The sequence below is a fragment of the Felis catus genome, chromosome C1 (genome assembly GCF_018350175.1).
Source record: "Felis catus isolate Fca126 chromosome C1, F.catus_Fca126_mat1.0, whole genome shotgun sequence".
Lineage (NCBI taxonomy): Eukaryota > Metazoa > Chordata > Mammalia > Carnivora > Felidae > Felis > Felis catus.
In genome coordinates, this window is record NC_058375.1 from 82,622,234 (window position 1) to 82,646,393 (window position 24,160).

At 37.9% G+C, this 24,160-nt stretch overlaps 1 protein-coding gene and 1 pseudogene across 3 annotated transcripts in view; one reads left to right on the plus strand and one right to left on the minus strand.

Moving 5' to 3' along the window:
* Positions 1 to 24,160, minus strand: part of DPYD (dihydropyrimidine dehydrogenase) — an 869,175-nt gene that overhangs the window by 47,779 nt on the left and 797,236 nt on the right. The gene's annotated exons all lie outside the window — the stretch shown is intronic.
* LOC123379709 lies at positions 3,202 to 4,541 on the plus strand (annotated as a pseudogene).

The window sequence follows — 24,160 nt, forward strand, 5'->3', positions numbered from 1 at the left end:
CAAATACTTACTGGCTCATTTTTAACTTTCTTTCTCATAGTAGCCATAATATGGTATCTCAATTTTCTGAGAGCCATGCTATGTGGAAATTACATCATCATTCCTAAAATCCTATTTGTAAATAAGAGTCCAAATTTTAGGAATATGAAACAACAGCAATGAAATTATCATCAGACAAAAGCAGGGAACAAACACTGTTCTATTTCCAGCTTTACGCCAGAAAACAATGTGAGTAACTGAAAGAAAAAGACAGAGAGGAGTAGTCACTGGATGCTTCTGATTTGGGTTGAGTCCAGAGCTGAATGCCTCTGACATAGGTGTCTGTTGTTTCTTGAATTCCATTCCACCCCTCCCCCGCCACCCCATCCATCTCTCCTCTACAAGTTAGGTAATGCCAATTTTTTAAACTGAAGAATATGTAAAATATGTATTTGTATTTATGTCTTCTAAGGTGGTTTCTAGGGGCAAATATCACAAATAGCCTCGTTCCTTCAAAGAAAACCATAATGTCTGAATGTTTTTTAAGAGCACAATTCACCTCTTGAATTTCTGTATGAACATCTTTGCATGAGCTAAATACCTGGGCAGTTGACAGACTTAGTTATTTCTAGGAAAAATTTCTGTTGATCAGCATGCAGGGATTAATTCAAGCACTGCTCCTTAGAGATACTTTTTCTAGGACAGAATGAGCCACAGGGAGAAAGATACACAAGACAATGTCAAAAGATACAGCATCATTATGCCATTTAATGGTTGATGTGGGTTACGTCAGCCAAGTCCTAGGAAAGTAGGTTTTCCCTGAATAAGAATGACTCAAAAAGATAATGTCATATTTTATTAGAATCTATAAAATCATAAGCAAATACCATGTATTCCTATTAGTCATCCAATGATAGAAGTGTGTATATGATGGTACTAATGGATTCCTTAAATGCAAATTACTGCTAAATTCCTAAGTAAACTGCCCCCCACTTCAGAGACATTGTAATCCATCTCTTATGTCAAATGAACTGGGGGACTTATCCTTCTGAATCCATAGGCTTTACTGCTTTTCTTCATTTATCTCTTATACTCAGTAATCCTTTTACTTCTCCTTTCTAAGTTTATAATTTAAATGCAATCTATTCACTACTGAAAAAAAGACCCTAGTATAAATGGGATGTCTTTGAGTTATGGCTAAAGAAGCCATTACTGGTTACACAGTGGTCTGGATTCTATTACACATTTGACAATCTGGGGAGACTCACTGTCCACTTGCCTTCAAAAATGTGTCAACACACAGAATTAAGGCTGGGTGCTGGCTTTGGGTCTTCTCTTGCTCTGACTTTCATATGATCTTGCATTTCATGTTTGAAGGGAAAGTCCTTGAGGACCAGAACTGGCTGCAGTAAGTTCTCTCTTTTTCATCATAATGGATTTTGATTTTATTATTTAAAAATTTCAAAGCAATAGATTGTCTAAATTGTCATTTATTTCGCAAAATCTTAGATGGTCATTAAAAAGAAAATCGTATTTAGAAGGATTATAAGAAGTATATAAAATTCTTACATAATATATTTTTAGGAGAAATAAAAACCATTAGAGCAGTATATGAAGTGCTATAATTTAAGAAATTATTGTTTCCATACGTATACAGTTACCTGCATAACAATTGGGATCTCTGAGTAGTGAGATTAGAGGTGATCTTTTTTTACAGTTATGTCTTTTGCTAATTTTCTATAGTGAGCACATTTACTTGTATACCATTATTTAAACAAAATATTGACTTAAATGGCACACTAATGGGAAGTATTACAAAAACTTTGTGGGAATAAAATTATAATTATTATTATGGCCCAAATCATTATCCTATTGTTGTTGTTTTTTAATATGAGCTTCAAATCATAATTTAGAATGGTAGCTATCAAGCAAACCTAAGCTGTGAGAGAATGCATATTTAATGGCTAAACTGACAGAAATTTGTTAAGCACACACTTTAGGCCTAATTCTAAAATATGTTTAAATATATATCAAATCAGAAATGTTCAGTCACTCTAGCAAAGCACTCTATATATTTGAGGTTATAGATTTTTATTTCTGAATATATGACAAAATGCCCATCCTTATGGGGTGTTGGTATATTAACATACCTCAAAGAATTAAACTGTAATGTGAACTTTCCAAGAATTAAAACTCTAGTGCTAGCTTTTAGGAGAGTGAGTTATTTTTCATTTATATTTCTCAAGGAAGATATATATTTAGATAGATATGCATATGAAAATATTTATACACAAATAAACAAAATAAAACTTTGTCCCTGCAATGTTGAGCTATCCAAACAACTGTAGTTTTCTGAATATCCCTGAGCCTAAAAACACTGCATCACTAGAGCACTATTTGGTGGCAAGTACTATTGGCAAGTATCCTCTGTACTTCCAGACGGAATGAACAGAGCAGAACAGAGCTATAGAGCTAAGTGTTACCCTCACACTAAGTTCCGATTGGTTCATTTGTGGATTAAATAAGAAGAACATTTTTTTCAATTTGAAAAAAAAAGTTAATGTTTTATTTATTTTGAGAGAGAGAGAGAGAGACAGAGCACAAGTAGGGGAAGGGCAGAGAGAGGGAGACACAGAATCTGAAGCAGGCTCCAGGCTCCGACCTGTCAGCACAGAGCCTAATCTGGGGCTCAAACCACAAGCCATGCGATCGGGACACTTAACTGACTCAGCCACCCAAGCATCCCAAGAAGAGCATTTTTGATTGGCTACTGATGTCTTTCGTAGCCCAGTCCTTATAAGTCAGTGAGAATGGGAGAAGTTTCACAAAGATAATGAAACCAATTTGTAAAAATATGAAACAAAGACTATATATTCATTAGAGGTGGTAGCAGCAAATATCCTGACATTGGAAAAATAAGGTATCTGTAAGGGAGTTAGAAGATCTGTAAACAACAATTGGTGAGAGAGAGTGAAAGGTGGGATTTTATACATTTTTAAGACCCATAAAGGTAACATCTACTTCATAAGCATTTAAAAATGGGCTTTCGTATGAGTGATTTGTATTATCTCACCTCCTCGTCCTGACAGTCTCTCAAGGCCAAAGTCATTAGCCCCTGTTTAGCAGAAAGGAAACCAAGCATGGGGAGCAGTAAAGTGAATCCCGAGGACAGGAGACTTTGATGACACAGATCACTGAATGTCTTTGTTTGAAGTTCATGTTATGAACCCTTTCTGGAGCATGTCTGCAAGCTCCATATGGAAATGGTCTGATGGTAAAGAGAAGACATTAATAGGGGATGTGATAACTGATCATCTACACACTGCTCCAAAGAAACAGCTGCCTTCTATTCCCCAGAATGCTTTGCTCAGAGCTAAGCGGACATCTCCTGCCCCAGCAATAGACAACAAATGGTACATGTGCTTCCTATGGACCCTTCTAGCTGGAATACACTTTTGCAGAATTCATCTTGGTTGTGAAGCATAAGTTACCAGGTATCTATCTATGTGCAGTCACCTTACTGCTCTGCATTAATGTGATTTGGAGTAGTATTCATACAGCTTGGACTTTATCAAGACAGTGTATTTAAGTTCACATCCCTGATAACTACCCAGATAGTGAAAGTCCATGCTTGGTTTCTGATATTCCCATCTTTCACCTGCTAGTTGATCCCACTTCAGATGAACTAGATGTGAAGGGAGTATTTGCAAACTAGAAGCAGAACCATAATCATATTTGGCAAGTATTAATGTATGCAAGGAATGCTTTCTACAAGATTGATATGTAAGGCCCCTAAACCCAGAGGCTGTAGTACTGTATGAAAAAGATGCTCAGCTTTTTATGTATTTTTTTCTAATGTTTATTTATTTTTGACAGAGAGAGAGAGACAGCGCATGAGTGGGGGAGGGGCAGAGAGAGAGGGAGACACAGAATCTGAAACAGGCTCCAGGCTCTGAGCTGTCAGCATAGAGCCCGATGCGGGCTCGAACTCACAGACCATGAGATCACGACCTGAGCCCAAGTCAGATGCTCAACTGACTGAGACACCCAGGCGCCCCAGCAGGTTTTTTTTTTTTTTTAATTTTTTTTTCAACGTTTATTTATTTTTGGGACAGAGAGAGACAGAGCATGAACGGGGGAGGGGCAGAGAGAGGGAGACACAGAATCGGAAACAGGCTCCAGGCTCTGAGCCATCAGCCCAGAGCCTGACGCAGGGCTCGAACTCCGGGACCGCAAGATCGTGACCTGGCTGAAGTCGGACACTTAACCGACTGCGCCACCCAGGCGCCCCCCCAGCAGGTTTTTAAAAGTAAAGTGGTTGACAATGTTAAAATGTGCACTGCTTGTTTGTTTGACAACCTAAAATAGAAGGCCTTTATACATTAAATTAACTTTTCTCCGTAGAATCTTTCTGTACATGATGAAGCCAGAGAGAAGATGCTGACTCAGAAAAAGAAGCCTGAAATACAGCACAAATAAAATTTCTTATTGCTGGCCTGTCATGGGTAAAGCTTGGTTCAGGACAAGCTTTCAGTAGAGAAGAGAGACGAGTAGCAACTTAAAGCCCCGGTGAATCTGGTGTGCCATGCAATTTCCTGCTGGACCTGGGTCTAGTTAGCGCTGATCAAAGACAAAGGGCTGTTTGAAGGGCAAAACCGTGTGAATAAGGACCACTATCAGTGTTGTCCATGGATGCTTACTTCTAACAGCAAGTTTTGGAAACCTCCCTTCAGGTAATTAATGCATTACTTCTGTCAGAGTGTCTCTAGGGTGGTTATCTAGTTTAGTACTGTAAATTATTGGGGACCTTGAGGTTTAACTATTTTTCTGAAGATAGTCCTAAAGGTGAGGTACATTCATTTAAACTAATAGAGTAGACAGAGCTCAGCACTATGTAATGATTTTTAAATCAGTGGTTTCAGTTGTACACATGTTAGTATATGGAGAGGAGAAGTAAAGTGATTTGAAAGCCTGGATAATCTTCCGTCTGAATGATCCAATTAAGTTAAACCAATGTTTATGAGCACCCACAATTCTTTAGGCATTGATCTCTCTAGCTGACTCACTATTCAGCGAGGAGACCCAAATTGAGTGTATCTTGGATACCTTCTAAAGGGAAGCTATGATGTGTCTTACTGAGACACTAATTTAGGAGGCCTGGCTATATCCAGCCAGTGTGAAATGAGAGAAATGGGTAACTTTTCTCACAGAATTCATTTCTGTATGCAATCTCTTTCCTGAAATGTTTTGTAGTGGAGATGAATTACTGAATTGGGTTATTTTCTTCTAATATCCACCCTAGCAGATGCTTGAACAAGAAACTTAAGTCCCCTAAGATAAAAAGCAGCATAATGACAGGTTCAATGTGCTAACACTACAGGTTTCCTGTATAAAACCTTTATTGGTTGCCTTATCATCATCAAGAGTCACTCATTTATTTGATGCTTTCAAGTACTATATATATGAATGTATGGATGAACAAAGACTTTTTTCCTGAACAGTCTTCACTAAAAGATTACTTCGGAATCATAGGTGAAAGCTTTATTATTGCTATATAATTGCAGGGGACACCTAGAGGAAGCCAGGTCATGCACTGTTATCATCTTTCCCTTCTACTGATTCAACCTAGAATATACTGGGATTTATCCACATTCTACCAAGTTAATAAAGAGAAAATTAGAAGACAAAATTAATCCATTATCTGGATCTATTACATGGAACTTTAGTTTCATTATAATATCAAAGATTCAATTTTAATATTATTTGGTTTACAATTTTGTACCTTTATTCTTAAGTGGAAAATGGTCTATATATATATATTTTTTTCTTACTGCAGTATTATCTGGTTTTGGTAGTAAAGTTGATCAAGTTTCATAAATTGATTAGGGAGTTTTTTATATCTTTTTTAAGCTGGAATTTTTTAAATAACAGAAACTCCGACAAAATTATCAGCTATTCAGCTGTGAAACTACTTGTTCCTATTATCTTTTGAATGGTGAATTTTAAAATCTGCTTTCCAATTCTTTAGGTGATTATTGGTTATATATTTTCAAAATTTGGTAGTTTATAATTGGTAAGAAATTACCTCCTCCCTCTACACTTTATTGCCAAAGAGTCATGCATAACAATTCATTCTTTAATTCTCTCCTCTGAGGTTACAGTTCTGTTTTCATTCTTACACAGTAGATTCTTACTTTTCCTTTTTTGAACTATAATGATAATTTTATCTATTCATTGGCCTTTTCTTTTCACATGTCTCTTTTTGTTTTCTTCTTCTTTTTTCCTTTTTTGGTTATTTCTAAATAGACCTTGCTGATACTCAGGAAAAGGAGATGTTCTTGGTAGATCCACTGCCTCCCCTCCCAGTCCAGGCTAACCTTCCCTTCTCGGGCATCCTGAGCTTTCTTTATAATCTTCAGGTTCCATTGTGAAAACACCTTCTTTCTTTTCCCTTTTCTTTCCCCCCTGCCCTTAACCTTTTGCCTAGATGCTTTTTCCATGTCTCTTTGTTTCTTTTTTAAAACTTTTAATTTAATGTATTTGTTAAATTTACATCCAAGTTAGTTAGCATATAGTGCAACAATGACTCCAGGAGTAGATTCCTTAGTACCCACCCCCCTCCCACAACCCCTCCAGCAACCCTTTGTTTGTTCTCCATATTTAAGACTCTCTTATGTTTTTGTCCCCCTCCCTATTTTATATTATTTTTGCTTCCCTTCCCTTGTGTTCAACTGTTTTGTATCTTAAAGATCTCCTATGAGTAAAGTCCTATGATATTTGTCTTTCTCTAATTTTGCTTAGCATAATACCCTCTAGTTCCATCCATGTCTCTCTTAAAAAATTTTTTTTTAATGTTTTATTTATTTTTGAGACAGAGAGAGACAGAGCGTGAGCAGGGCAGGGGCAGAGAGAGAGCGAGACACAGAATCCGAAGCAGGCTCCAGGCTCTGAGCTATCCGCACGGAGCCTGACGTGGGGCTCGAACTCACAAACCAGGAGATCATGACCTAAGCTGAAGTTGGACGCTTAACCCACTGAGCCACCCAGGCGTCCCCCATGTCTCTCTTTTTTAACATTTTTTTCAAGTCAGAAACTTCCCAGCATATAGACCATTTAAATATACATGTGTCTATGTATATAAAATACAATATATATATATACACACACATAATATATTTTAATAATAGATGTTTATAAAATAGATTCCATGGCTTCTAAAAAGGGGCAGGGATGGGGAGGACATCAAAAATTAGGTCCAGCAATAATGAACTACTTTTATTAAGTTTCTGTTTGCTTAAGCACTGGGAAATGGCTGTGTCTATTGAAAAGAGTACCAAGTCTGGAAACAGGAGATCAGGAGATTAAGGTTCTGGGTCTTTGTTCACATTATTTTTTTTTCCTGCCAGATTCGAAAATTAAGTCTTTTCCAAGGTATCTTTCACCAAAATTTCCTCTCATTTCTTGCTCAAAAGATTAGAGAAATACATAGAGCCAAACTGGGGTAAAAAAAACCCTAATTTTTAAGTTTTGTAGTCACTTGAATTTGCTTCAAAACTTTTAAAAAGCTTGTTTGTTTTTAATGATTTACATTTCAGTGGTTTAGACCAGATCACCAGAGGACTGAAGTATAGTGAGAAAATGACTGGGTTGGTTGTGAGTGGGAAAGAAGTTCCTAAATTTAGGTGTGTGACTTTGGAATCCCGGCTCCCAGGATGAACACGGTATCTGCATGATGCCCTGAGCGAGAAGCGGAGATCCCATAACGGACACCTCATAATGTAAGATAAACTCTATCATCATTTAAGACATTTTTAATGGGAAGATGAATAATATAGTATTATTTAGTGATGAAGGCAGAAAACCCTCATTGTTTTTCCCAGACTTTGGAGATAAAAGGTCTTTGCCTTCAGATACTGGCAATTTTGAACAAAACGTCTTCAGTACAAAGCACACTAGGTGCATTGTTTTTGGTGACTTCTGGTGACGTAATAGAGGCCAGACAGAACAGTATCTGAAAAGAAAGCCTTATGCTGTGCAGTCTATAACTCTGGCTCACAAACATTAGGAAGTGGATTTTATGCCATGATAACACATCTCGGCCCTTCAGTGTGTCCCCAAAAGCCAGGTGAGAGTTCTGGGTAACAGCTCTGCGCTAGAACACCATTCAAGGCAATGACATGGAAATTAGCACACCCAGTGTCCCGCTCTGCTGCTGAGTCCCTCGATTTCCATGATTTGACAGGAAGATGATATCAAAGGCTGCGGAAAGGTGTTAAGGGAGAGCTCAGATGCTAGTGTGGATGCCGGAGCAGGTGAGCAGTTAGGATCGCGTGTCACAGGCTGACAGGAGAGGGAGTGTCAGGCTACCCTGTGAGTGAAGCGATGAACATGGGCCCTATCATAGAAAATATGCTTTTTGTTCAAACTCTCAATATCTGGAGGGAGGGGCAGCCTTTCTGGCATGAATGCTCTACTGCTGTGAGGACGCAGTGAAAGGTCGTCTCAGGGTTTGTTTAAAAAGGTCAGCTCAGGAACTACTGACCCCCATGACTCCATCCTGACAGTTTCAGCCCTCTCTCAGAATCGCTCTTGTCACTTCTAGCCTCCTGTGCTTTTCTGAAAACAAAACCCTCTACCACCTGCCGTCCATTATTCCATCAGTGAGCAACATGCGCTCTCTTCGGCTGATATTTCAATTTATTTGTGGTTAGATGTGCAATAATCCTATGACTGAAGCTGAGGGAACAGTTTAAAGATTTAAAACAAAACAAAGCTAGTGCTTCAAACATCTCTTCATGCAAAGCTTACCAGCCACAAAAATGTGGCTAATTCTCATCCATACAAAAGCAAAACTAAGACACGCAGATGGTCAGTGCCCGCCCTCTGCAGAGGGAGAAGCAGGGTTGGCTCCAAGTAACAAATAATTATCCAGGTCCTTTGTAAATCAAGTTGTACCACTTCTCCTGTGAGCATCCACAAAGGCGGCTGCATATATTTGCTATTAGCTTCTTCTTTGTCTGGGGATTTTGTTAATGCCCTTTCTTCATATAAGTTTGCGTCGCCTTGTTCTCACATTTGACACCGACTGAAATAGCCTCGCAGAACCTTTGTTTCTATTTTCTTCAAAATGTGTATTCCTCAATGAGGTTTCATCTTAATCTCTTCTTTTCAAAAGGATATGAATTGAACATGCAGAGAATCAGCCTAACAGGACCGATTATCAATTTCCATTTCCTTTCAGCGCCTTTGCCACCCGTGGGCCTCCTAGACAGCTTTCCTTGGAGACAAAGGGTGTCTGAAATGGACAACTTTATTTTATACACTGGTCTATCTTAGTGGACGACAGAGACTCATCGCCCATAATAAATCCTGCCTCTGACCCTTTTATATAATGCACAGCTGAGCTAAAAAGGAAATCAATGTTGCAATTTTAATTTAGCACTTTCATTCTGTTAATTTATCTAAAAAATCCTATGCCATGACTTTCCCTTGTCAAAACAGCCAATTCCTGTCAATGTGAAAATGCTTTGAGTTTCGTCCCTTTTTTTTAATAGTGTGGCTGTAAAAACCATGGGTCACATATTAAGCCCTCCGTGTTTTTCTTGTGAGTGCAAAGCTCCTTTTGAAATCAATGTGCACACAGCAAGTTGGAGAGATGTGTAGCGTCTCTAGGGAGAAAGCAATCCAGGCCTACATTGTTAGCTTTGCTAAAGATGCTCGTGAAACACTACAAAAATGGGATGCCAACTGTCTGACGTGTGTATTTGGTAGCGAAGCCCTATCATTTTAGTAAACTGGGGCTATTTAATCACGCTTAATCCCTGGGGAGAGTTCTAAGTAATGAACATCACTGTGTTTTCTGTCAGTGCACCAAAAAAGGACTCTTTGGCTTCACTCTTTTCTCCCTATATTTCAGAACTTGAGAATAACCTGCAGACAGAACCATAACACTGCTCTGGGCACTATCCTCTCACTGGAGACAGAAGCCAGATCAATATCACATAGCAAACAGCACTATGGTAGGAAGGGTGCAGAAAATCCCACAAGGAGGGTGAAATCTGCTGCATTTTCAACAGGAATCTCATGTCAAAGGAATTGTTTCTTAAAGTCTTCATTCAAATATCACATTTCCTAGCCATCTTATTTAAATTAAATTTTTTTCTGCCTCCTGCCACTCCTCTAGCTGTGTCTGTCTATACTCCTTCCGTGCCTTTTTTCCCACTTAGCTAGCACTTACAATTTTCACCTTTACTTTATAACTTATTTATTTTGTTTATTGTCCATCTCCATCCCAAGTACAATGTAAATGACTATGTGTTCACTAAATTATCCTTAGAACATGGCACAGTGTTTGACACATGGTAGGTGCTTAATAAATATGTTTCCCAAAGAAATGTTATGAGGCCACATCTGCCAGGTTGTCTGTCCCTTGAGAGTGGGAATTGCACCTTGATTGTCACCCCAGAACTGAGGCCCCATGTAGAGGGGTTACTGCAGGCTGCTCTGCATACTGATTGTGTTTGGGAAGAAAACCCCCTGTTGCTCTTAGAACCTTCTGGACCTCCGCAAGAAGTTTGGTATAAGAGAGGAAGCCCAACTCCAAACCCAGGACGAGAAATTAGCTGAAGTATGGGCTTGTAAATAGTCAGATTTGGGGACTTGTGTGTTACAGACACGAACCTAGCTGGTCTGAGTGTGACACAAGACTTTAGCTATTGGTCCAGCATACTTTAAGTAAAGTAGTTCAGTGAGGGCCATTATGGCATAATTACCATGCCAGACACTGCAGGGGAGACAGCCTATGTCTACAGGTAGATTATGATCTAGGCAGGTTAGTTTATATGTTCCAAGTCCAGAGCAGGACATGGCATATACTGTCTTGAAGGACAGTGCTTTCAACAGCAGAGATGAGATAAATGGCATTAAAAGCATTGGCAATGGTGGCAAGAGAAGCAGAACGCATTTGAGAAATAGCAATTAGCCTCAGGTAGTCAGTCCACTTACCTTGTAGACATGCTTACTAGAAGGAAAGTTAAAAAGTTAAAATCATCGGTGATTAATTATACTGGAGATTGGGTATTAAATGTTGTATTATTTTATTGGGGAAACACATAGCTATTAAGGAGAGGGTAGACTCCTTCAGAAATCTATGTTTTGGGAAATATGTTTTGTTTTATTTTGTTTCTGTGGGAGTAATGGGGAATGTTGGCAAATATAATTAGTCAAGTAAATAAATATTTATAAGTACTTTATAAGTATAAACCTTAAGAACTATGGAATTTATCCAACTTCTAATTATTAAGAGATAAAATCAGAATATTCCAGAATGGAGACATGTACTTGCTTTTCAAAGACTTCCTAGACAGAGATTTTGCAACTTTGCTCATCAACCTTTCTAGTATTCTGACTGGTTAAGGAATTCTTCCTTCTTTGCAAACCAAACTATTTAACCTTCAGGAGAATCAATCTTATCTGATTTTATCCTCCGTGTGCCTAGAGAATTATCATATGGCATTACCAAAAGTCAGCCTGCTATATATGCCTGAAGAGAGTAAGCAAGTAAATTTTTTTGAAATTCTGTTCTCTAAAAACCCCATTGCTTTCATCTTTCCTAATTTCACTCATTTAATCTTTAGTTTCAAAAAAGTAGCTCTTAACCATCTTTGCTATCTTTATATTTCTTCCTGAAAATTGACAATGAAAACTGCACTTTGACCTAAAAGGAGTGTGACTTTTGCAAAGGCTAGTGGATGATCATTTTGTGACTCTTTCACGCCATTGATTGACATTTTCGTTCTTGATTGTACTGCTCTGATTAGTCAAATTAAGTATAAGGTTGCGTTTTCCCTCAGATAATTTTCTTCTATACTTAGATCTGGTTAGACTGTCCTCTGTTATCTTGAAAGTCAAGGTTCACTACCATGTGGCCAGGGAATAGTGAAACGTGGTCTTTCTTGACACATTTATTTAAAATTTAAAGGTAAAACCTCCATTTTCAGGGGCGCCTGGGTGGCTCAGTTGGTTTAGTGCTGACTCTGGCTCAGGTCATGATCTTGCGCTTTGTGGGTTCACGCCCCACATCGGGCTCTGTGCTGACAGCTCAGAGCCTGGAGCCTGCTTTGGATTCTGTACCTCTCTCTCTGTCCCTACCCTGCTCACACGCTGTCTCTCAAAAATAAACAAACATTAAAAAAAACTTTTAAAAAAAGCCTCCATTTTCAGTTGATGAACTAGAGACTGAAAATTTTAATATTAACAATAACATTGTAGGTCCTCATATGAATTCTGAAAATTGGGTATTTTTCCATATTAGAAACCTATGCTTTGTATATCAGTCAGTACTAAGATATACACATAAAGAGTTTACCACACTTCCTATAGTTAAAATTTTTTTTTCTAATAAATTCTGCTTCTAATATTAAGGCTGGGGTTTGACCAGTTCATTGAGACTTGGTCCTTTATTATCCTCTGAAATTGGTACTTTCCCGATGAATTTAAGAAAACCAGTAAAAATTCAATTGAATAGGGTTTGAAATATAGTACCTTCAATAGCCCAGAGGACTCTCTTATTTTCTAAATCTGATAAGCAAGGTAAATATATGAAGAAAAATATATATACTCCTTGACATCACATTTATAAACTAGCTTATTTATAAAATTTTTCTTTATTGGTCCTTTGAATGTAAGCGAATCAACAATCTAGATGATTTAAAAATGGATGAGAGCATTTATTAATCAAGAAAACATAGATGAAGGCATATCAACATTTACTTTTGTGTTTTAATTCCTTCATTCATCTTTCTCTAATTTTTATATTTTCTACCTAATCTTTATGAGATTTTTTAAAGCTTCATTACAATATCCTTTTTCTCCTTTAGCCTCTGCTGTGCTTAGACAGACATCTTTACTGAGTTGTCAGGACAGTGCAGGTTCTGAGCCTCACAGCACATAGGAGTAGCCCGGGTGATTTGGATCAATGTGCAATAACAAATCTGGGTCCCTGCCAAATTTGGTTTGCCATTGTGAAGTTCCATTCCTGCACTTTAAATCATGATGGAGTTTCTTGAATTCCACTTTTGCTTGAATTTTATCTCATTTAAACAACTTTGGAAGAAGTATTTTGCACCCTCGATTTCTGTGTGAAAGTCACTGATCAACTGGTGGATTTATGATTTGGAATGACACAATGTCTGACGTGTAGGAACCAGAGGAAATCTTCATAATGAACGTCTTCTTTGTCACTTTGCCAAAGCAAATGGCTCCCCTACCCTGCTCCATATAGCACAGATTTCTGGAATTTTAATGTATCATTAGTTTGACCAGCTTTCAGCCCTTAATAAAATAATTCTCCTAGCCCTTAGGTTATTTATTTTTCTTAATACTTTGTTATGAGAAAAGTCAAATAGTCAATGTTAACTGGGTCATGATGCTTTAACACGGTAATTTTAGTAACTTTTCTGAGTATTTTAAAAACATGGAGAGGCACAGTTTCCCAAGAGATAGTTCAGGGAAACCAAGAACTATGTTTATTCCAAGCACAGATTCAACAGGTCAGTGTCCACATAAGATCTTGTGTTTTGCATTTTATATTATTTCCTTAAACATGTTTAAGTATCTGCCAAGGATGAAAAAATACAGCCTTCGTGGTCTATTTGGAATTTATCCCTCCTATTTGAACAGATAGTAGGGACAAAATATTTGGTTTCAATGGCTATCAGTTCACTGAGAAAAGTCAGATGCTACTAAAATCTGTCTGCATCTTTGAACACTGGGGTAATCCACTCCCACTCTCCTCCCATCTCAAATATCTGTGCTTCCACAAGGAGAATTGTTTATCTGATCATCTCTTAATGACTTGTGGGGTGGCCCTTGCTTTGTGAATTTAGAAAAGCCCCTTACTTCTTTTATCTGCTGAATGTGGGGGCCATATATTTTCTCTAAAACCCATGGGGCCTAATATAGGAAGTTGGAGAGTTTAATTTTTTCCAGTGTGCGTGAAAGAGAAACTCTAGTTTCACCAGAATAACATTTGGTGGAAATGGATTAGTAACGTAAAACCACAGCTTGTATAATTTTGTTGTAACCTTAATTTTGAAATCTTTAAAAAATTTTTTTAATGTTTATTTATTTTTGAGAGAGAGAGAGAAAGAGAGAGAGAGGCAGAGGACAAGCAAGGGGAGGGCCAGAGAGAGAGGAAGAGACAGAATCCGAAGCAGGCTCCAGGCTCTGAGCTGTCAGCACAGAGCCTGACGTGGGGCTCAAACTCACAAACCGTAAGATCATGCCCCAAGCCGAAGTCGGATGCTTTAACGGACTGAGGCACCCAGGTGCCCCAAATTTGAAATCTTTAAAAAGGATTCTTTTACAATACATTAACTAATGAGAAAGAAAGAAGCTGCTTGTTTTTGTTTTCCTGTGTAAAGTGAATGGAAATTGACCTTGCATGATCATGCCTCCTATTCTGTGTGGATGAACCTCCTTTTTAAAAGACTATCTTGGTTCCATGACATAATTTTGTTTTAACAAACAAACCCAAAGTGTATTGCATCGTTGACATTCTGATTCTCCCCAATTATGCAGATGAAGTATCTCATTTGTTGTAGAAAATTAAGATTTCAATAAAACCTCAGGCCATCTACATAGGTGTGAAAGAGAAATTCTAGTTTTATAACTTTCTAGTAGGTAGAATTGTTAGAACTATGTGAATCTTTGCATAGGCCTGGGCTTTAAGGGACTCAATTTACTAAACAGGCCAGAATAAACTGATAAGCAACAACTTATTTTTACATTAAATAGGTGCCTTTAAGATGCTTAGAAATAGTTAATTCTGTTTAGTAAATAAATAATTTATATGATTCCTTTATTTTAGGACTATTAATGGTTTATCAATCCTTTTGAGGACATAGTAGTACAATGACCAACTTTAGCCTTACTCTTGTCTGACTTGTCACAGATCCCCAATATTCAGGATAAAAATGAGTGAAATTTACTGTACATGTGCAACTGCAGAACTGCTTTTTTGGCCCTCATCTAAACAGATGTGGTATTAAGTGATAAATGGCTGGAAAAATTGAGAGGCAGTGGCCATTTCTCCACTTTCAGCACCAAGTTCCCACTTGATTTAGTTTGAGATATCTTCTTGTCTCTAGACTGTAAACTTTGAATATGAGTATATGAAAAATATCCTTCAGTAAACCTTTGACAATCTTGATTCCATCCTAATAATTTTTTTATTATCTACAGATTATAAAACATTTCTATATAAATGTCTTGTCGAAAGCTCTCGAGCACTTGCTTTGACTTGCCTCCCTGGCCCCTTCTTCCTCTTGTCCACACTTCATCTCCAATCAAACTAAACTCCCTATAGTCCCTAAATGCTCCATAATATCTCATGCTTCACAGTCTATGCACATGTTGTTCTCTGGACCTTATTTACCTTCCCTCTATTCTTAATCTGGTATATTCCTACTATTTCTCTAGGTCTCAGCTTTGATATTGTCTCCTCTGGGAAGCACTCCCTGCTAACATTTACTTTCATAACACGTGGGATTAACCCATTCATAGCATTTACTCCATAATGCTCAGTCCCTGAACTTTCCCCTAAGCTATTTGGTGCTTAAATATATTTGTTAAGTAAATCAATGAATGAATGGGTAGTAAAAACTACATCTTTTCTTTCATGTGCTTTCTGCATATGATTTTCCCATTTCAGTTCTTTTTTAATCCCCTAAAAGTAGTACCTTGGAATTTTTGCAAATCCTAGGTTTTCTTTGGGACTTTTCTGCCTTGCTCTGCCTGGACAGTCATTCATTCATTCAACAAATATTTCTGAGTTTTGTTTATGTACAAGGCATTCTGCAAGGCTGTGGAAAGAACTCCTGGGTGTTACTGTCGAGGGGTTTATAGTCTACCAGAAAATGGAAGAGAGGCTTAAAGAATACTAATCGAGTGGAAAATGGTGTCATGGAAGGGAAATAATATATTCAATTGGAGAGACAGGACAGGTCTTAAACAGGTACAAGGCCTTAAATCATGTACAGAGTCTGGACAGTATGGCATAAAGAGAAAAGACACTCTAAGCCACAAGATAAAGTGTGAAAAGAAGAAAGAGGGAAACAGAGAACATATAACTCACAGACAAAAGCCTGATGGGAGCTCAGGGTTTCTGACAAATTGTGGCATTGTTGAAGGTGGGTTGAAAAGGAGCCTGGGTACCAGTAGTGGAGATCCTTGAATGCTAGGCTACAGCATTAGATTTTGGTAGACAAAGGGTACCACCAATGCTTATGAGCAGTGTTGTAAACCTCTCATTGGCTGGCTAAGTCTTTCTTCATCTTCTGACACAATATTTCTCCATTTAACTTTTTTTTTTCCTACAAAACTATAGAAACACCTCTCATCCCAATCTAGTTTCCTTTTTAAAAATATTATTGTATGACATACTCAACGATTCTTCTAAAAAGCTCAACTTGAAAGCCGCTAGAAAGGTCATTGTCAGACCATTTTCCCCATCCTCATTAAGGTTTATTAGTCACATCAGGTTCAAAATCCCAATAATTAGCCTCTACCGTACTTTTCTACTGGCATCCTTCCAATTTCAATTTACCTGCTACACATTTTTCTAGTCCTTTTGAGACCTGTGGCCTCAAATTTTCCATTTTTGGAGCCATTTCCTAATCTTATATGCCTCTGTGTTGGCTCTATTTTTTGAAACATCAACTCATGACCAAGTTCCCTTAGACATCTTCTTGGATTATGGAAAAAGTGTTTAAGACAGAACACCCCCCTGCCCCGCCCCATACACACACGTGCTATTATATATTGCAATACTAAATCTTGTGTGTATTGCTGATCTTGCATGAACCAAGTACACAGTAGTATGTAGTTAGTAATGCTGAATGAATAAATGAATGAATGAATGAAGGCTGGTTCATGTTGGAATACATGTTCCTCAGTAATTTATTTTTATTTTATTTTATTTTAATTTTTAAATTATCTTTTTTAGTCTATATCCTCAACCACTCTCACTGACACAGACACTCAATAAATGCTAATGAAATGAATGTAATTAATCCCTTCAGAAAAAGGAATGCCTGTGAACAAATCCCAAGGAAGTGCAAAAAAATAAAAAAATAAATTTTCTCACCTCAAAAAACACAGAGCTTCATATATGGTATTTAAGATAATAAGAAACATACTCTTTAGCTCTCATTTAATGATGCCTGGGCTATAAGCTTCGAATAAAGTATAGTCATTGTTGATTTCTTTTTTAAAACCCAACTCAAAGCCTTCATATCTTTGAACTAAACAAGAGTTCTGGGCTTTATGACTTGCACAAACAAACAGAAGCTGAATGTGCTTAGAGTTATCCGTGCCTAATATTTTAATTCCATTGTTCAATAATTCCCATTCCTTTGCATTATTTTTGCTTTATTATACTCTTATAATACTCTCAAATATATCTATAAAACTTTACAACCCTTTTCCAATGGCATATGGTGTGTGTTCTGAAGAGAAACATGTTTATGAGCTGAAAGATGGGAAGAAAATGTAAAGTGCTCTTACGGGACCTAGGGAGGGATTGCTGTCTGCCTGTGTGGCAGGAACACGGCAGTTTATCAGGCTCTCACAACCTGCATCTGAGCCCTTCTGCTTCAGCAATAGATACAAGTCTGGGAATGTACTATGCCAACTTGGACGCTTTTAGGTGTTGTTTTTTTCCCTTGCTGAAGATTAAAGTCAATAGTTCCTGAAACAATACTTTAATTCTGTATTCTGTAGAATAATATCTGTTAGGAAGAAGAGAATTTAGACTGTGGACAAAGGTGTGATGCCAAATACAACTATACTGTCCTCTCCCATTGGGGCCATCCGGACTTTGCCCAGGCCAGAGTTACCAAACAGTGCTCCTTGGGGAACTTGTCCTTCCACAAGCATTCTCTCTCTCCCTCTTTTTTTTTAAGTTTATTTATTTATTTTTAGAGAGACAGAGACAGCACAAATGGGGAGGGGCAGAGAGAGGGAGACAGAGAATCCCAAGAAGGCTCCGTGCTGCCAGCTCAGAGCTCGACACAGGGCTAGAACTTACAAAACCGTGAGATCATGACCTGAGCCAAAACAAAGAGTTGGACACTTAACTGACTGAGCCACCCAGGCACCCCTTTCCATAAGCATTCTTGAAAGCTTACAGAACCTGGTTCCAAAATATCTTGCTATGTTCTTAAAATGCTTCAGTTGTTGAGTTCTAGATTGAAAATTTCCACTGCCTCCTTATTTGTCTTCCTTGTCACAATCATGGATCAAGTCACATAGACAAAGACCAGTAACATTAGCATGATGTCTAACCTTTCCCTTTTTGCTCCCTAGTTGATCATCAACTTCAGGCATTTCTCCTCTCTGTTCTTTCCCACCCATGTCCACCCTTCCTCTTCATTGCTCTTTCCCAGTTTCGGCCTTGACCTTATCTCATGTGGCCTATTTCAATCATTTATTTTTTAATGTTTATTTATTTATTCTGAGACAGAAAGAGAGAGGGAGAGCACAAGTGAGGGAGGGTCAGAGAGAGAGGGATACAGAGAATCCCAAGCAGGCTCCACTCTGTCAGAGCAGAGTCTGACACGGGGCCCAATCTCATGAACCGTGGGATCATGACTTGAGCTGAAATCAAGAGTCTGATGCTTAACTGACTGAGCCACCCAGGCACCCTAATTTCAATAATTTCTTAATCATTCTCTTCTGACTATAGCCTTTCTCACTCAAATTACCCTCCAACATGCCACCCACAAGATCATGATTTCTTTAAAAAAGACTTAAATAGCCCATTAAATAAACAACCCCTTTCTGTCCTATCTACTAAGTCCTAGCTTGTTTGCTTATAATTAAATCTCTTTACCATCTCAACCTAGTTCACCTTTGCAGCCTCATCCCCCTCTGCACTGCTTTGTGTCAGCAGTGCTGACACACCCTTTGTGTCAGAAGCATTGGATGAGCTCATGGTCTTCTGCACATTCTGCTCAACCTTAAATCCTCTTGAACTTCTTCACTTTCTGATATATGGCTCTTCTGTCAAATTGTGGCTCAAAGGCTCTTTTATGTATTCCTGGATTTCTCCACGTGGAAACAATTCCCCTTTCTCTGCTCTGTGACACTCCTTTAACTGCATCTCCATTGTACCATTTTTATTCAGCTCTAGTTTGCAATTTTAGTTTCTGTAGCACCCAGCGACTATAAGTTGCATTTTTAAGGCTTCTTCAGCATCTGCATTACTCATTTGACAGTGTGTTTTAAGTGGACCCAGAATTATCTTTGCACAAAATACTGACTCTACTCATGAGCATTCTTCTGGTATTCCTCACATTTCTAAATGTGCAGCATTTCCTGTAGATATTCTATTAAAAGGAAAAATAAAAAGCATGGATCTGCCTTAGTCAGCAACATGGGGAAACTTCACTGGAGGTCACAGAGGGTACTCTCATGCTGTCTGTCACTCAGTGATGATCAAACATAGATTTGAAAATAAAATATTGAAGGAGAATGGTCTGAAGATTCCATTTTTCTGGATTCTCTAAATTTTATTTCTAGGTGCTCTAAATGTAAGCTTTAGAGATCTGCTTAACTAGATGGTCATTTGTAAAATTCTTGTCACTGTCAACAATGAAGGACATAAAGTGCTGCACTATGAAACCAACTACTGCCTTGTATCAGAGATGTGGTTCTGGAACATATCTTCTTTGTAAATACATAATAAACATTTCTTGAGGGGTTCCTACCAGAAAAAACTGTGATTATCTTTTGTTGGTTTATACCTGTAGGTCTTGTGAGTTGCATATATGATTGCTCTACTCTTTTGTATTAGTTGTTAGGCAGCTCAGTCTTATTTTCAATCTTCCTATATTAGAGTGTATAGAACCACTGATACATACTTGGCTACTAACTCCATTCCATCTCTATTTTATTCTCACTTTAATATCTACTCGCTGATTGATTTTCCTGTCTATCTATCTAGCCAGTTATTATACATTTATTGAAAATTGTTTTAAGTTTTAAACAAGAACAGGGTTTGGGTATAAATGTTCTAGTAATAATATCTATTTCCTGTAAAGTACATAAAATGGCCCTTTACACATAGAAGGTACTCAGGGTTTCCTGATTAAATGCAAATAATTTTAAAATACTGAAAAGTCCCAGAGAAAAAGGCTATAGGTCAGATATAATTAGTCACTTGAAGGAACCCACATAGGCTTTTGGTCAAAGTTGAACACAATAATATAGTATTCAGCATTATTGGCTCTCACTGATTCTTAGGGACTAATACTTCATAACTTCAGGTAAAGGGACTGAGGCAACATGTGCAATATTTTTCCCTACTATAATTCTCATACGGAGGATCTGAAAGAGAATGGTACTTTTTATGCATGCAATGAAATCCAGGCACCACTATATAAACTAACTCTGTTAGACAATGGTCACAAAAAGAACATCAATACCTCTCTTAGCTCCACCTGAGAAAGGTTAGTGTTATGGGATGTGCACAAGACGAAGGGCAAGGAGCATGGATTGCTGGTACCTTCTTTATGTCAGAGCAAGACAAGTGAAATACAGTGAGAAGGTCAAGAGCAGTGGAAGCTGAAGAAACAACTATTTGTGTGTGTGTGAATGTTCATAGGATCTGAAGAAACCTGAGTATAAATGTCAGTCTTCATGACCTGATCACAGATGACTCAATACAGAGGTGAAATCAAGATGCCCCTACTGAGAAGGTCAAAGTACACACTCCTGAAGAATGAGACCACAACAAGCCAAGAGATCCAGGCCTAAGAGGAAGGAAATCCATGAACATACTTTTCATATTATGCTCAGATGGACTAGAAATGAGGACAGATCATTGAAAATGGAACAGTTTTAGTTTCTAGGGTTATCTTGTTGCACTTTTTACATATGAATTTTTTTTGTCATTTTTTTTCCTTTGCTTAACTGCCTTTTAAGTGAAGATATATGGTTGCTAAGGTGTCCACAATATAAAATACATTTGGAAATGTTTCTGTGACCTTCACAATTACTGTGCTATTAAAAGTGAACACAACTAAAATCAGGAGGGACATGTTGAAAGAAGCCGAGGAAAAAATATTTTTGAAAAAAATATTTTTAAAGACACACAAAAATGTAATCCCTTCATTATCCTCATCAGACTTCCTTACATCTCAGCATTCTTAGGTCAGTTAGTCAAATCGCTGCTAAATGCTTTCATTAATGAGGACTTGAAGATTGAGGGTCAATACTTCAGTGCAAAAACTGTTAATAATAATAAAAATTTAGGGGCACCTGGGTGGCTCAGTTGGTTAGGCGACCGACTTCAGCTCAGGTCATGATCTTGCAGTTTGTGGGTTGGGGCCCTGTGTCGAGCTCTGTGCTAACAGCTCAGAGCCTGGAGCCTGCTTCGGATTCTGTGTCTCCCCCTCTCTCTACCCCTCCCATGCTCATGCTCTGTGTCTCTCTGTCTCTCAATAATAAATAAACCTTAAAAAATTAAAATAATAATAATAATAAAAACTTATATGTTAAGAAATTTTTCCCTTAATGCCCCTATAGGTAAATAAAATACTAGAGCATTCTTCCAATCTATTCCACGTTCATTTACTTGACTGTAGTACAGAGTTTACTGGGTTAGGAAATGAGTAAGATGGAGGAAATCTTTACAGCTTTATATTTCTTATTTCCTAAATCCCATATAGAATTTTGTCTCTATAATTTTCAATTATAAAGGTAGAATAATAATGTAGGAAAATCTGACAATGAAAGAAAGTAAAAGAGAAAAGCACACATAAACCTACCACGCTCATAATTCTTGTCATTCTTACAGGTCCTTCCTTCTTTTCCACATGTAAGTCATCATGATGTAAAATGACTCTTAAAAGATGTTTGCTCGTTTTGCCTTTTATCATGTGGGGTGTGCCAGATAGCTGCCTGGAAATTGAAATACTCTATCCAATAATGTGCCATAATTGAATCAACTTCTCTCTCTATTGCTTCCAAGTTTTTACAGTTAGTTCTGTTTGATTATTAAATAATGACGAGTGAACTTTGGTGTGCACATTTAAAAAATATATTTTGGAATAGTTCCTCAGAATTAATTTTAAGGCTTTAAGTTATAGGATTTCTTTTCCAAAGAGTTAAAAGCATTTCCAGAGTCATCAATATGTATGAGATCACCAGTTTCAAACCAATACTTAATACTGTCTTACTATACATTAATAAATTTTTTCTTGTTTATTTAGTATGTGATATAAAATGAGACTATTTTTCCTTTAAATTTTTCCAAAAACCAGTGAGCTTAAAAATTTATTCTGTTCTTAATATTAACTGTATTTCTTGTTTGTGAGCTGTCTGATTATAGAGATGTCAAGATATTTTTCTTAAAATTTTAATTTAAGCTTTTATCAAGTAAAAAACATTAACTCTGATACATTTATTAAACTTTTCAAATTTGGGCTATATATTACACACATGGTTATAAAACGTAGGCAGCTAAATCTATAAATTATAATTTATATTTGTATAAATAAATAGATTCTGTAATTCTTGGTCTTCATTTTTAAATGGATTTTTGTCAGTAATAACCTATAGTGATATTATAGTTTTAATTTTTCTATATGTATTTAAAGTTTATATCTAACTTATGCAAAGAGATCTATTTGTTGGTGTCATTTTCCTTTTTGTTGCTTTTTAAAATTGCTTACCTACTGAAGTTTGATAAATACTCAGTTTTAATTTCTTCTACTTATTCTTTGGTTTCTTTTTATATTTAACTATTTCTTCCTTTTGGAATTTGTTTTGGTGTATGATATGAGGCATATTCAATTTTTCTCTGTAACTGCTATACAGTATCATATGCTATATTTTAATTTAAAGGTCCTTTCAGAGGTAGTGTCACCAAGATGGTGACATATGTTGTTCCTGACATTGCTCCCCCTCACCAGGACAACTGACACTTATTCCAGAACAAGACCCCACTGAGAGAGTCCTAGAGCATGAGGCTAAGGCTGAAGCACCCCTCTGTACAATATAGGCCAAGACAGATAGTATTAGAAGGGTAGGAGAAGCAGCTGCACATTGACTTCGTTGGCCCTTCCCCAGATCAGCACAGTACCATGTGGGGAGGTCTCCCTTGAGCCTCCAGGTCCTCCACTGGGAAAAGAGAACCCAGAAAGGACAACCAATACTTCTAGCTTTATGGGTTGTTCTGTGGGGGTCTCTATTCTGATCTCACCCCATGGGGGTTGCAGGGAATCTATGGGGCTGAACCACTGGGAATCTGCCTGTGATGGAGAAGGGAGGTGCTTGCAACAACCAGCACATGGATCTTTGCAGACAAAGTTCATACCTGCAGTGCCCAAGTAGTAATCCGAATCAATACTCTGGCTCATCTGTGGAACTAAGTGGGTGATACTCTCTGACCAGGGAACTTGGCAGGGTGCAGATCTGCTTGATTCAAATCCTCAAACAAGGAGTTATTCCATCCCTCAAGCTTGGTTTGCCCACACCCAGGCAGGGAGTTGAGTCACAGCTCCACCTGCTATGGAGACTGTTTTTCTGGCTACATCTTACCAGAGGGGATAGAGAGGACCCCTAGAAGCTGTGTAGCCCAGCAACACTTGAGCTGAGAGATGGGTAAACAGACCTGATTGTTGCCAAAGCAAAGTCAATTCAGGACATGGAGTGCTCCTGTGCTACACACAGGCAGGAGAATTAATTTATAGCCAAAGCTGAGGGTAGCTCTAAGCCCCTCCAAACCAGACAGCATGTCTGGGAAATTAAGAGTTGTGTGGAGCAGCCCCTCCACTTCCCTCCCAGACAAGGGAGCTGAGACAAAGATCTATGCATTCATTGTGACTCCTGCTTTCATCTGACCAGAAGAGCTGGCAAGAACACCTGGAAGCTGTGTGGCCCAGTGGTACTTTGAGGAGAGAGAAGGACAGCCGATAGTTGGCAGAGCAAAGCCACTGTTAAGACAACAAACAAAGACCTTTATCAGCTTTAGAGCTATTTCTCCCAGTACACCTGGTTGAGAAACTGATTCTTAGCCCTGCTCATCCATACCTAATGATAAATACAGCGTCCATCCTGCCTGACCAGATAACTGAACCAGAATACCCAACACTGGAGTACCTGAATATATAAAGTA